The sequence below is a fragment of the Hoplias malabaricus genome, chromosome 15 (genome assembly GCF_029633855.1).
Source record: "Hoplias malabaricus isolate fHopMal1 chromosome 15, fHopMal1.hap1, whole genome shotgun sequence".
NCBI lineage: Eukaryota > Metazoa > Chordata > Actinopteri > Characiformes > Erythrinidae > Hoplias > Hoplias malabaricus.
In genome coordinates, this window is record NC_089814.1 from 34,636,521 (window position 1) to 34,648,662 (window position 12,142).

The window sequence follows — 12,142 nt, forward strand, 5'->3', positions numbered from 1 at the left end:
GTTCTCTCTGGGAACATCGAGGATGTTCTTCGCCAGGCTTGACTAACCCCACCCACCAGCACAAACAGGCAAGTAGATTACACAGCGAACAGGTAAGTGATTTTAAGGATACACTTACAGATAATGGCCATTTGTTTGCCCATAGTAAGGGTGTATGTACAAAGCTTGCTTTAAGAAATATAAAAATTTGTTACAGTATCAAGACTGTGTCTGTCCCCCGAATCAAACTTAAACCCAGAAAATATCAAACAGCGTGCCCCAATAACCTAATCACTATTAAACCATCAGAAACAGAGGGTAGTATCATCCCCACAGACCTAAAGTTTGGCCTACTCAATATAAGAGCACTTAACTCTAAAGCACTCATTATACATGAAATAATAATGGATCAGAAACTTGATGTTTTATGCCTTAGTGAAACTTGGGTCAGAAATGATGAATATTTAGCACTAAATCAAGCCACTCCTACAGGCTATAAATATGTACACAGCCCCAGACTGACAGGCAAAGGGGGTGGATTATGTATAATTTACAAAAATAATTTAATTATTAACCAAAAACATGGTTACAACTGTACTTCCTTCGAAATCATGTACATTAACATAATTAACCCCGCCACAAATAAGAACACTATCTCCTTATTAAACATTTATAGACCACCAGGGCCCTATTCAGAATTTATAAAAGAATTTGGTGAACTAGCTGCTAATTTAGCAGTGTCATGTGATAAGTTAATAATTGTAGGAGACTTTAACATTCATTTTGAGAAAAGTGATGATCCCCTAAAAAAGGCATTCACATCAATCATAGATTCTGTTGGGTTCACACAAAATGTATCAGGTCCTACTCATTATTGTAATCACACACTAGACTTGGTTTTGACCCTGGGCACGAACATAAAAAACCTAAATATTCTCCCTCAGTCTTCCACAGTCTCAGACCACTACCTAATTTCATATGAACTGAGTTTAGATATTAAAAAATGTACATGCCCACATTATTATCTAAAGCGCTCACTAACCCCATCTACAGCCCCTAAATTTACTGAAAACATCACTGATTTATTGACCTCAGTCAGTAGTCCAGCAGACCCACTGGAGCTGGATAGACTAACGGACTACTTAGATAACACTCTTCGATCAACTTTAGATAGTGTAGCACCGCTTAAGCGTAAAAAGCTACAACAGAAAAAACTCGCTCCCTGGTATAATGAAGAAACGCTCACCCTAAAACAAACCGTAAGGAAATTAGAGCGGAAATGGAGGTCGACTAAACTGGAAGTATTTCACTGTGCCTGGAAAGACAGCCTTATCCAATATAGAAGGGCACTCGTCAATGCACGTTCAGCACATCTGTCCTCACTGATTGAAAATAATAAACACAATCCTAGAGCACTCTTTAATGTAATCTCTAAACTTACAAACAATCGGGCAGCTACTGATCCACAGATCCCAGCCATTCACACCAGCAATGCTTTTATGGACTTTTTTAACAATAAGATTGAAAATATTAGACAAACAATAAATACCATATTACTAAATCCAGCCTGTCTGTCATCTGGTGTGGATGATATAGAACAAAACATAGAAGAAAGATTAGAGGACTTTGACCCACTACCACAGCTAGAACTGGAGAAAATCATCTACTCGTCAAATTGTACGACCTGCACACTTGATGCAATACCAACAAAACTATTTAAAGTATTACCAGTCATAATCAATCCCATTTTAACAATCATAAATTCGTCCCTTAGACTAGGTCACATACCCAAAGCATTTAAACTAGCAGTTATTAAGCCCCTGATCAAAAAACCGAATCTTGATCCTAGTGTACTATCCAATTACAGACCCATCTCTAACCTTCCCTTCATATCTAAGATCTTAGAAAAAGTTGTGGCCCAACAACTTAGGTCATACTTGCATAAGAATAACATATATGAAAAATTTCAATCTGGTTTTAGGCCACACCATAGCACCGAAACAGCTTTAGTTAAGATAACAAACGACCTTCTTCTAGCCTCTGATCGAGGCTGTGTATCCATGCTAGTTCTACTAGACCTCAGTGCAGCTTTCGATACAATTGATCATACTATTCTGCTAGAAAGATTAAAAAACATGGTTGGAATAACAGGAACAGCCCTATCATGGTTTAAGTCTTACCTCACAGATCGCTATCAGTTTGTAAACGTAAATAATGTTTCTTCTACTCATACAAAAATGAGATTTGGAGTTCCCCAAGGCTCCATTTTAGGACCTTTACTATTCATATTATACATGCTGCCACTGGGCAGAGTTATTAGCAGGCATGGCATTACCTTCCACAGTTATGCAGATGACACACAGTTATACATATCAGCCAAACCAGATGACAAACCTACATTAAAGGAAATGGAGGACTGTGTTAAAGAAGTGAAGCATTGGATGTCATACAATTTCCTTCTGCTAAACAGCGACAAAACCGAGGTTCTCCTTCTAGGTCCAAAACCTGCGATAAATAAGGTATCAGATTTAATACATAATTTTGACTTACCTGTTCTCCCTAGCTCATCAGCTAAAAATCTGGGTGTTATAATTGATTCAGATCTATCATTTGATCAGCATATAGGTAACATTACAAGAATAGCTTTCCTACATCTTCGGAACCTCGCTAAGTTAAGAAATTCCTTATCCCTCCCAGATGCGGAAAAATTAGTTCACGCTTTTATTTCATCAAGATTAGATTATTGCAATGCACTTTTATCAGGATGCTCCAGCAGAAACTTGAGTAAACTCCAGTTAATTCAAAATGCTGCAGCCAGGGTCCTCACTAAAACTAGAAAATTTGATCATATCAGTCCAGTCTTATCGGCCCTTCACTGGCTTCCAGTTAAATTCTGTATTGATTACAAAATTCTTTTACTCACGTATAAATCCTTATATGGTCTCGCCCCTGAATACTTGCAAGACCTCATCACACACTATGAACCACCAAGATTACTCAGATCTCAGGGCGCCGGCCTCTTACGAGTACCCAGAATTCATAAGACATCGAAAGGATGTCTTTGCCTGAGCTCCTTCTGGTTTCCCTACTCCCAGTCTGTTACAGTCAGATCCCTCACTACGCTAAAGAAAATATTCACATGCTCTTATTCTCTGCTGCACTCAACTAAACTAACTGCTTCCCTTTTACTGTTTTACTGTTTTCTGAGAGAATGGTGGCCCACTGATGGAAGATTGTTTGCTGGATTCTCCTGCAGACCAGACCAGACCAGCTGCTCACCTTATTATTATTATTATTATTATTATGTAGCATAATGACACTTCATTGGTGATCATTTAAAATTCAATCTATAGTTTGATCAGAGGAGGATGGGTCCCCTTTGTGAGTCTTGGTTCCTCCCAAGGTTTCTTCCTCCAGCCTCGAGGGAGTTTTTCCTTGCCACTGTCGCCTTCGGCTTGCTTGCATTGGGCTTTGATTTAAATGTTCTGTTTTGAAACTGTGAAGCTGCTTTGTGACAACGTCAGTTGTAAAAAGCGCTATACAAATAAATTTGATTTGATTTGATTTGATTTGTGATAACCTACAGTCTAATATACACACAACAGTTGGTCAAATAATAAGGTTGCCTTTGTTTTTTCTTGTTTCAAAAGGGAGAAACCTTGTTTGTGAACATAAGTACACATCCATAAGTACACAGTTCAGAGGAAGTCTGTCGTATTAAAGTATATTTTATAGGGAATTTCAGTCCCCTTCTGAACTGTGTTTTTTAATAACTCTAGCAGACCTTGGTATTGAAAACAGATGGGTGTTGAAAATAGTCAAAAAAACCACTGTCATCTGGACCGTCAAGTCAAGGGTATTTTATTGTCAGTTCAACCATATAAAGTAAAGCACTGTAAAATATGTGCTTTATTCGGTCTAAGGTGCAGGATTTATTTTAGCTTGTAGAAGGTCAACAACAGCTGAGGGAATCTCTCAATTTGTGTGTTTTTTGTATTTAGCTGAGTGAGAGAGAGACAAGAGATAACACTTACTCTTAAAATTAGCAAAAAAAAAACTTATTACTTAGAATAATTAAACTTATTACTTATTAATAACTTAATCAATTTAACTCCTAGTGTTTTGTACAACCAAGATGCACCTTATCCTTGTCCATTCATTGAGTATGGAGGACATACAAACATGGGTACATAATGGGTCTGCCAAAGAAAAGTAAATAATAAAAGTACTATAAACTACACTCTCATTGACCAATCTAAGCTAAACTCACCCAACATACAGTAGTGGCACCCACCCCTAGCCTAGTGTTCACATACAAAGAGTTTCCTAACGTGAGTGTGTGTGTAGGCCGCCCCAACTACCCTGTCCACACCATAGAGCTGCAGAGAGTAGAGAACAGTTGTGAAAGTACATTTTTACACTCAGCGCCAAAACTCATTCATTACCACGCTTTCTTGAGACAATGCCACAAAACCACTCACGCACACAGGAAGAAACGCTCATTCAGTCACTCCGTCTCACATTCACAGACAGCTATGAAGTTGTTAGCTCTCGCTCTTTCCTATGGTAGATATGGACCGAATATAAATCAAAATGAAGAAATGAAAAGTTTCGAATTAAAACTTTTCCAGTCTGAAGGGGACCTTTCGTCTGAATCCAACATTCCACGAACCACAGGGGTGCAAAAACCCCGCAGCCCGCACACACATAAGATCTAACATCAAAGACTGGAGAAGAACACTTTCAAGTGACACATGGCCCCAACACCCCCTTCTCTCTTGTGAGAAACAGGAACACAGAACAAAGAAGAGAGTTTTTACGGCCCGCTTTTATGACAATGGCACCTAAATGTCTCGTCCTTATCTCGAGCCCACTAAACAGACAGCCCAGATGGTCAAACTGATTGAACTCAACGTGACCTCTCGTTAACCATCTGCACCGGACGAACAGTATGGATCAACGGCATGGACCAACAGCGACCCCAAGTGGACACTGGCGAAACTACGCCTCGCTCGGGGTCGTCCAAACAATAACGAAAATGAAGTCAAATTCTGATTAAATGTGTATAAACAAATGTATTAATGTCACTTTCTGTACCCTCAGATGAATGCCCACCTTCTAATGAAATGATGTATATTGCTGATTGTCTCTATCATGAAAAGAAGTTCTGTCTCTGACTAGAGAAAACAGATTAATGTTTTTCTAACGTATTATTGTAAATGGGACGTAAACACAACGTACCCCAGGATGAAATCTTATGTAAATGTTTGATATTAATAATCCAGGACACTCATTGTGGTATGTTACTAATATGAATAGGAAATTTCGATACGGGAAATGTCTATCTTATTACTTATTGTTTAAATCTCTGATTCAGCCTTCCCCCTTTCCTGTCTCATGAAGTCGGTCACGTGAGCCTGAACTCGCGCCCAATCAGAAAAGGACGCCTCCCATGAGGGCATGACCGCGCTGGCTTTGAAAAACAGCTCAACAACTCGACACAGCAGTAAGTTAAGGAGTAAAAATCAACAGAAAACGGAGAGGAGAGAACAACAACAGTCCAAGGAAATCTGAAACAACAAAGAGATCAGCAGAGAACCTCGCTTCAACTCCGAAAACCTCTCCAAAGCGAGACGCTTTCTCCTTCACGCCGACGAAACAAAGAAAGACCTTAGAGACTTCATCAAAAGCTCACAAGAGACGTCTTGAATTAGCTAAAAGTATGAAGCTTTAATAATGCGTCGAGCGATTTGAATATTTTATTTTCTTTTAATTGTGTTTTGTTTATTGCCCATCGAAGTGTGATCTCACGAGTGATCAAAGTAGGCGAAACTTATTCGTGGCCAGAATAAGATATCAACCTTTTTGATTAATTGATAGCAGATATATTAACGTTATAAAGCTGACTTCTGAAGGCATTACTCCTGGAAAACCGAACAACGAGACGAGCTAACACTCTGAAAAAGCCACTCCACCCCGGTGAGAAACCAGCCACGTCCGTGACTCTTCAAAGAGGGGAAATCTCGATCGACGCCGCTCCACCTGAAGCCGAGAGCTTCTAACTCAATCGGAGGGGAATCTCCTTCACAAGCGGGCCTGTCCCTCACTACGTGGAAACGACGAGAAACAACCCCAGAACACGGAGGTTAAACAGCAGGACACGACGGCTTGGTGAAACGGCAGAAGAGTAAGCTAGCAAATTTTACACTTTTCCAGGAGCTGATGTCTAATTAAGTCCCTTTATAATCTACTATTAATCAAACCTTAAGTAGCAACAATTTAGTTACAAGCCAGAAGTGCCTAGCTCACCTTTAAGCTCGAATCGGTCTCCCCTGCGGTGACGCCGTGAGATTACAAGGTTATGCTATGTTAATTAAATATCTTTCTCTTTGTTTGAAATTATTATTATTTGAAATCACAGTGTATGCAGTTTTGTTCATTAGAATTTCTGAAAATCCTGAAGAACTCACTTAGCTTGATTATTATTCATTCTCAGACTAATTATTAACGTTTTAATTGCTTAAGCCAATTATAAACTTTAATTAATATCACTAAGTCAAATATCAGAGATTATAGGAGTTTGAATAAGGTCAACGCTATAAACACAAATTATAAATATATATATTAAATATATATTCACAAAGGTATCGTGGTGTATGATTAAAAACCCAACATATGCTACACCGTGCAAAGCAGAAATTAGCCAATCACCCGCCACATGGACAAACACGCGGGAGACCTGAGAGCCTGAGGACAAGACAAACAAAAACACAAAGCACTGTGTACTCCGTGCATGTAACAGGGTCATTCCTACAGTTCACTGCCTTTTGCGTCCCCAGTACCGACCATTGTATTATGTAAAAATGTAAACAATATAATTTCTAATCCTACTGAAAATGATGAACACTTCAAATTTTAAACATAATGCAGTCTACCCCAAAAAGGTGAGAGAGATGAGAGAACGTGGGTGGCAGGCTCATGTAAGACCACAAGAAATAGGTGTTAGGGGATTTATAGCCAAGTCTACTACAGTGCTGCTGGTGCAGTTCAGCATCAGGGGCCAAAAACTAAAGGCAGCTGTGAAAGGTCTAGTCAATGGCTGTGGGTAAGGAGAGCACAGACTGCTTGGGGAAACACATTGTAAATGTGTTAGGTATGTGGAGGACAGGACAAGTGAGAGCTGTGTTGTGTTATTGCAGCTGTCGGTAATGTAATTACATAAAGCCAACATGAAACTGGCGACACTGAGCATGCATAAACTGTGCCAGTGGGGCTAGTTACATCCTTAGTCACTAGGGAGGCCAGTGTGGATTTACGGTTGTTGATGGTAAAGGATAAGTAGGACTGTAATGCTGGCTTGGAGGGGGGTGGGTCTGAAACACCAGACTTCACTTTTGAGCCTTCTGGAGGGGTCATGGGCTTAATTCAGCGAAACACTGACAAGGGGAGGTGCCTACCCGATGACCCCTGTGAAGAGCTACCAATGCAGTGGCTGAGGTGAGTACACCTGGACTGGGCACAATGAGTAGGCTTCAGTGTTGGGTGCAGTTGGTTGCTGATAAGATCATAAAAGGCCACTTCAGGTCTATTGGATTGGGATAGGATTTAAATGGCCAAACGTGGATGATTGCAGGAATGAGCATGGTCAATGGTAAAAGCACAGTAGACTCACATTTCTGCCAAAACATTTGACAATTCTACACACACACAGTGCTCACCTGGATTCATGAATATTTGGTGTTGGGTAAACCTTCTTGCCTTGTTGTCTTAGGTTCCAAAAAGCCATAAAGATAACATTGAAATACACCAGGTGATAAGCATCTACCCAGGCCAAATTAAATACCACAACATCAGCCGAGCATGCAAAATCAAAGAAGGTACAAAGTATTGTCCCTTTTATGATATTAAAGATACTATGCTCATGGACGTTGCACTCCTTTTAAACCTTGTAACCTCTTTAATGGCTGTTTTACTAAGTCTTAACTATCTTTATTTATAGGCTGTGTTTAATTACTCATTTTTCATGATGAAATGTAAAGACGCAATACATTGTTCATGTAGTGACTTCTACTGGACCTTTTTAACTAAACAAAAATTTAAAATAACTTTTAATTACATAATTTATTATCTGTTATTTGTCCACCCTGTTACATCTATGTCCACCCTGTTATATGTGATGGAAAAATTTTGCAGATTTGAAGTTTGCAGATTAACACTAATGAGTAATGGTTAATAATAACTAATGAGATAATATATTCAGGGAGTAATGGTTTTGATTAATCTTGGTTAATTCTTACTAAATTATGTAGGCCTTAGTGCTTTAAGGGGAAGGGACTTATTGCATTGTGTGGTTACGGTGACCTGTGGGAGGAAGGTGCTGAGCAGATTAGAAGGAAGGCAGCCAACAACTGAAGGACATCTCTCACCATTTTTTCCTGGCAACTATAAAGTTGGAGATAATGAGGCACCAATAAGGGAATGTTTGGGTTGATGGAACGAGACATGATGTAATAATGGTGTATGTGACTGGGGTCCTATATATGGCTTGGATTTGTTCAATAAACTCGAGAGATAAGAGAGAATCTTTGACTGCGTGTCTTATTCCTCTCTTCTCCCCAAAGAATTCTTTGAGCATCGGTCTTTCGATTTTCTTTCCAGGTGATATGCCTAGAAAAAAAAATTAATTTTAAATTTGCCATAACATTGATAAATGTTTTCAGGAATGAGAATGTTTTGTTATAATCACGAACGTGCATTAATCTGCTATAACATATGCCTTTCCTTCACTGCTGTCAGTAAAATATATCAGTTACCAGTACATTTGATAAGTAAAATACAAATTCTGTAAATATATGTTCAAAACTACAAAATCCAATTCTGAACCCTACGTACTTTCCCAGGAAAAGGGATATATTTATCATTTTCTGAAGCAGATGTATTTAAATCGAAAATGAAAAGACCTGGTGTGAAAATATAGTATATAAAACCATCTTTTAAAAGGCACATGAGCTATACCTGCAATGTGATACTACTCATTTCTACTTTAATGCACTAACTAGGGACCCCAGCCACATGAGGGTACCACAGTGAGACTTTAGTTTTCAAAATATTTTAGTGTTCAGAAGAGAATTAGGCTTAAAACTGTCCAGTTCAATTGTTAGGAATGTCAGTGTTTTTTTCCTGTCTCTGTAGGCTGCTAAAAAGTTCTGCTGTAGAGACATTCTGTGTTCGTCTGACTGAAACTCTAAAACAAAACCCCTTACTGATGAGCTGGATCTGAGTGGGAAAGTAAAAGGAGACTCAGAAGTGAATCAGCTGTGTGCTCTACTGCTCTAGCTTCAGCTCTGAAATCAAACCCATCATCACATGACTGAGCTGGATTTCAAAGGAAACGATCCTGAAGAAGCAGGAGTCAGTCGTCTCACTGATTTACAGAAAGATCCAACATATCATTTGAAGACTCTGATGTAGTGTGAAAATATGGAAACATGGTGTAACTAATGAAAAGCACTGCTCCCACATAGCACCTCTGAAGTGTTTCTCTGATTACTCTAAAGAATAGTATTTGTGTTCTGATGAAGTAAACATTTTGATTTACTATTTTAAAGCAGATCAAAAATCCAACTATTTGGTAACTTTTCACGTAATATACTCCTTCTTTGTACCAGTGTTATAAACTGAAGGATCAGAGTAAATTTTAGTCAAAATTTTCAGAAATAATACTGTAGTGGAGTATGGACCGAATAACGAGATGAAAGTCGGATAAAGAAATCAGAGTTCTTCATTAAAAAACTTTTCCACCCTAACAAGGATTTTCGTTTTACAGCAGAACGAACATTCCACAGGATTGTATATGTGTGCGCAGATCCGTTAAAACACACACACCCCCTGCTTTTAGATGCTTTTAGAGGAAAAGGACATCAAACGAAGTGGGGAGTTATAATCCCTTTTTATAACAAGTGGCACCTAAGAGTCTCGTCATTATCTCCCCAGGAATCAACAAATAGCTAACAGGGGTGACCTCGGTTTGAACTCCCGTTAACTCATCCGCACCGGATGAACAACATGGATCAACAGTGACCCCAAGTAAACATTGGCGAAACTACGCCTCGCCCGAGGTCGCCTAAACAGTAACGAAAAAAAATCAAATTCTGATTAAAATGCATAAACAATATGTACGAGTGTCATTCTATTGTCTTCAGATGGACATCTATCAACCAATGAAGTGATGTGTATTACTGTTGTCAATCATGAAAGAAATTTCTGTCTCTAAATTAAAGGAAACGAATTAATGTTTTTCTAACATAACATTGTAAATGGGATGCAAACATGACGTACCCAGGATAAAATCTTATGTAAATGTTTGATATTAATAATCCAGGACACTCATTGTGATGTTACCAACAGTATCTTATTACTGTTTGAATCTCTGATCCAAACCTTCCCCCTTTTCTCTTTTGGGAGGCAAGTCACGTGAGCCTCGGACCCGCACCCAATCAAAGGAAGGACACCTCCCAATAGGGCGTGACCGCGCTACCCTTGAAAAGAGGATGTCGACTCATTTCTCTCACCTTTTTTTTTTTTTTTACTCTCTCATACGTTTTGTTTCACTCTCTTTCTTTTTTGAAACTCTCTCTTATTTTTGACTTTGACTTTTTTCTTCTTTTTTCTCGAATCTAAACTCTTATTTTTGAAACTCTGTGCTCTAAGCTCTCTCTGACTCTTAACTTCGTTTCCGCTCTGAACGCCTGCATGCGTTCTCTTTGTTTTATCTCTTCAAGCTCCAACCTCTCCAAGCGAGAAGTTTCTTCTCCTCACGATGACGAACAAAAGACTTTTGAAGAAATCTCACTAAGCTCCCAGGAGACGTCTTGAGTTAGCTAGTGTGAGAGGAATCTAATAACGTCGAATGATTTAAATATCTTCTTTTCTTTTAATCGTGTTTATGTTTTATTGCCCAATCTAAGTTTAATCTCACGACTGATCAAAGCAGGTGAACTTATTCGTGGCCAGAGTAAGAAACACCGCCGAGATAGAAGAAAGTTGTAGAATAAGTAAGTCTATTGAATCGATTTTCAGTTCTGGATCTGCAGTAACTAGCGAAACTTTTCATCTAAAACGTCCATATGGTTGGACACTCCTGCTCAGGACAGTAAGCCGAAGAGAGGATCCTGCCGCCCGCGTCATCACGCTCCGAGTACGCCCGAGGCGACTCGACCGACGAAGAAACTTCCGCGGGAGAACCGCGAAACCAAGCGAGACGCCATCATTTCCAGGACCCCAGAGAGCCTCTGTACCCAACGAGTGGCGAGAATCGACGAAAAAGTAAGCTAAGCCTACGCATTCCCAGAGCTGAAAATTGAATTAAGTTTCTTGATAAATTTCATACGTTAATTAAACCTCATTTAGCAACCCATTAGTCATAAGCCATATCGCCTAGCTTATCTTCCAACTCGAATCGGCTTCACCTGCGTTGATGCCGTGAGGTTTCAAGATTATGCTATGTTAATTAAATATCCTCCTTCCTTTTGTAAATAAATATCTTCATTATTTGAAATTACAGTGTGTACAGTCTGTTCATTACAATTTCTGAAAATCCTGAAGATCTCACTTAGCTTGACTATTATTCATTCTCAAACTAATTATTAACGTTTTAATTGCTTAAGCCAATTATAAACTTTAATTGCTCTCATTAGTCAAATATCAGTAATTATAAGAGTTTGAATAAGGTCAACGCTATAAACACAATATATATATATTGTGATATATCTGTGATATATATATCACGATGTATATAAACATACAACATACACTACAATACTGAAAAAAATCCAAGAAAATGAAAAGAAAACTTATATATCAAGAATATTAAAAACAAAGTAAAATCTGACTATTAGTGACTGGCAGTGATAGATGTTTTCAGGAATGAGAATGTTTTTGTTATAATCACAAATGTGCATTAATCTGCTAAAACATATGCCCTTCCTTCACTGCTGTCAGTAAAATATATCAGTTACCAGTACGTTTTGGTTCATTAAGGTACACATTCTGTAAATATATGTTCAAAGCTACAACAATGGTCTTAAAATCCAATTCTGAACCCTACATACTTTCCCAGGAAAAGGGGTATATTTATCCTTTATCTTAAGCAGATGTTTTCAAA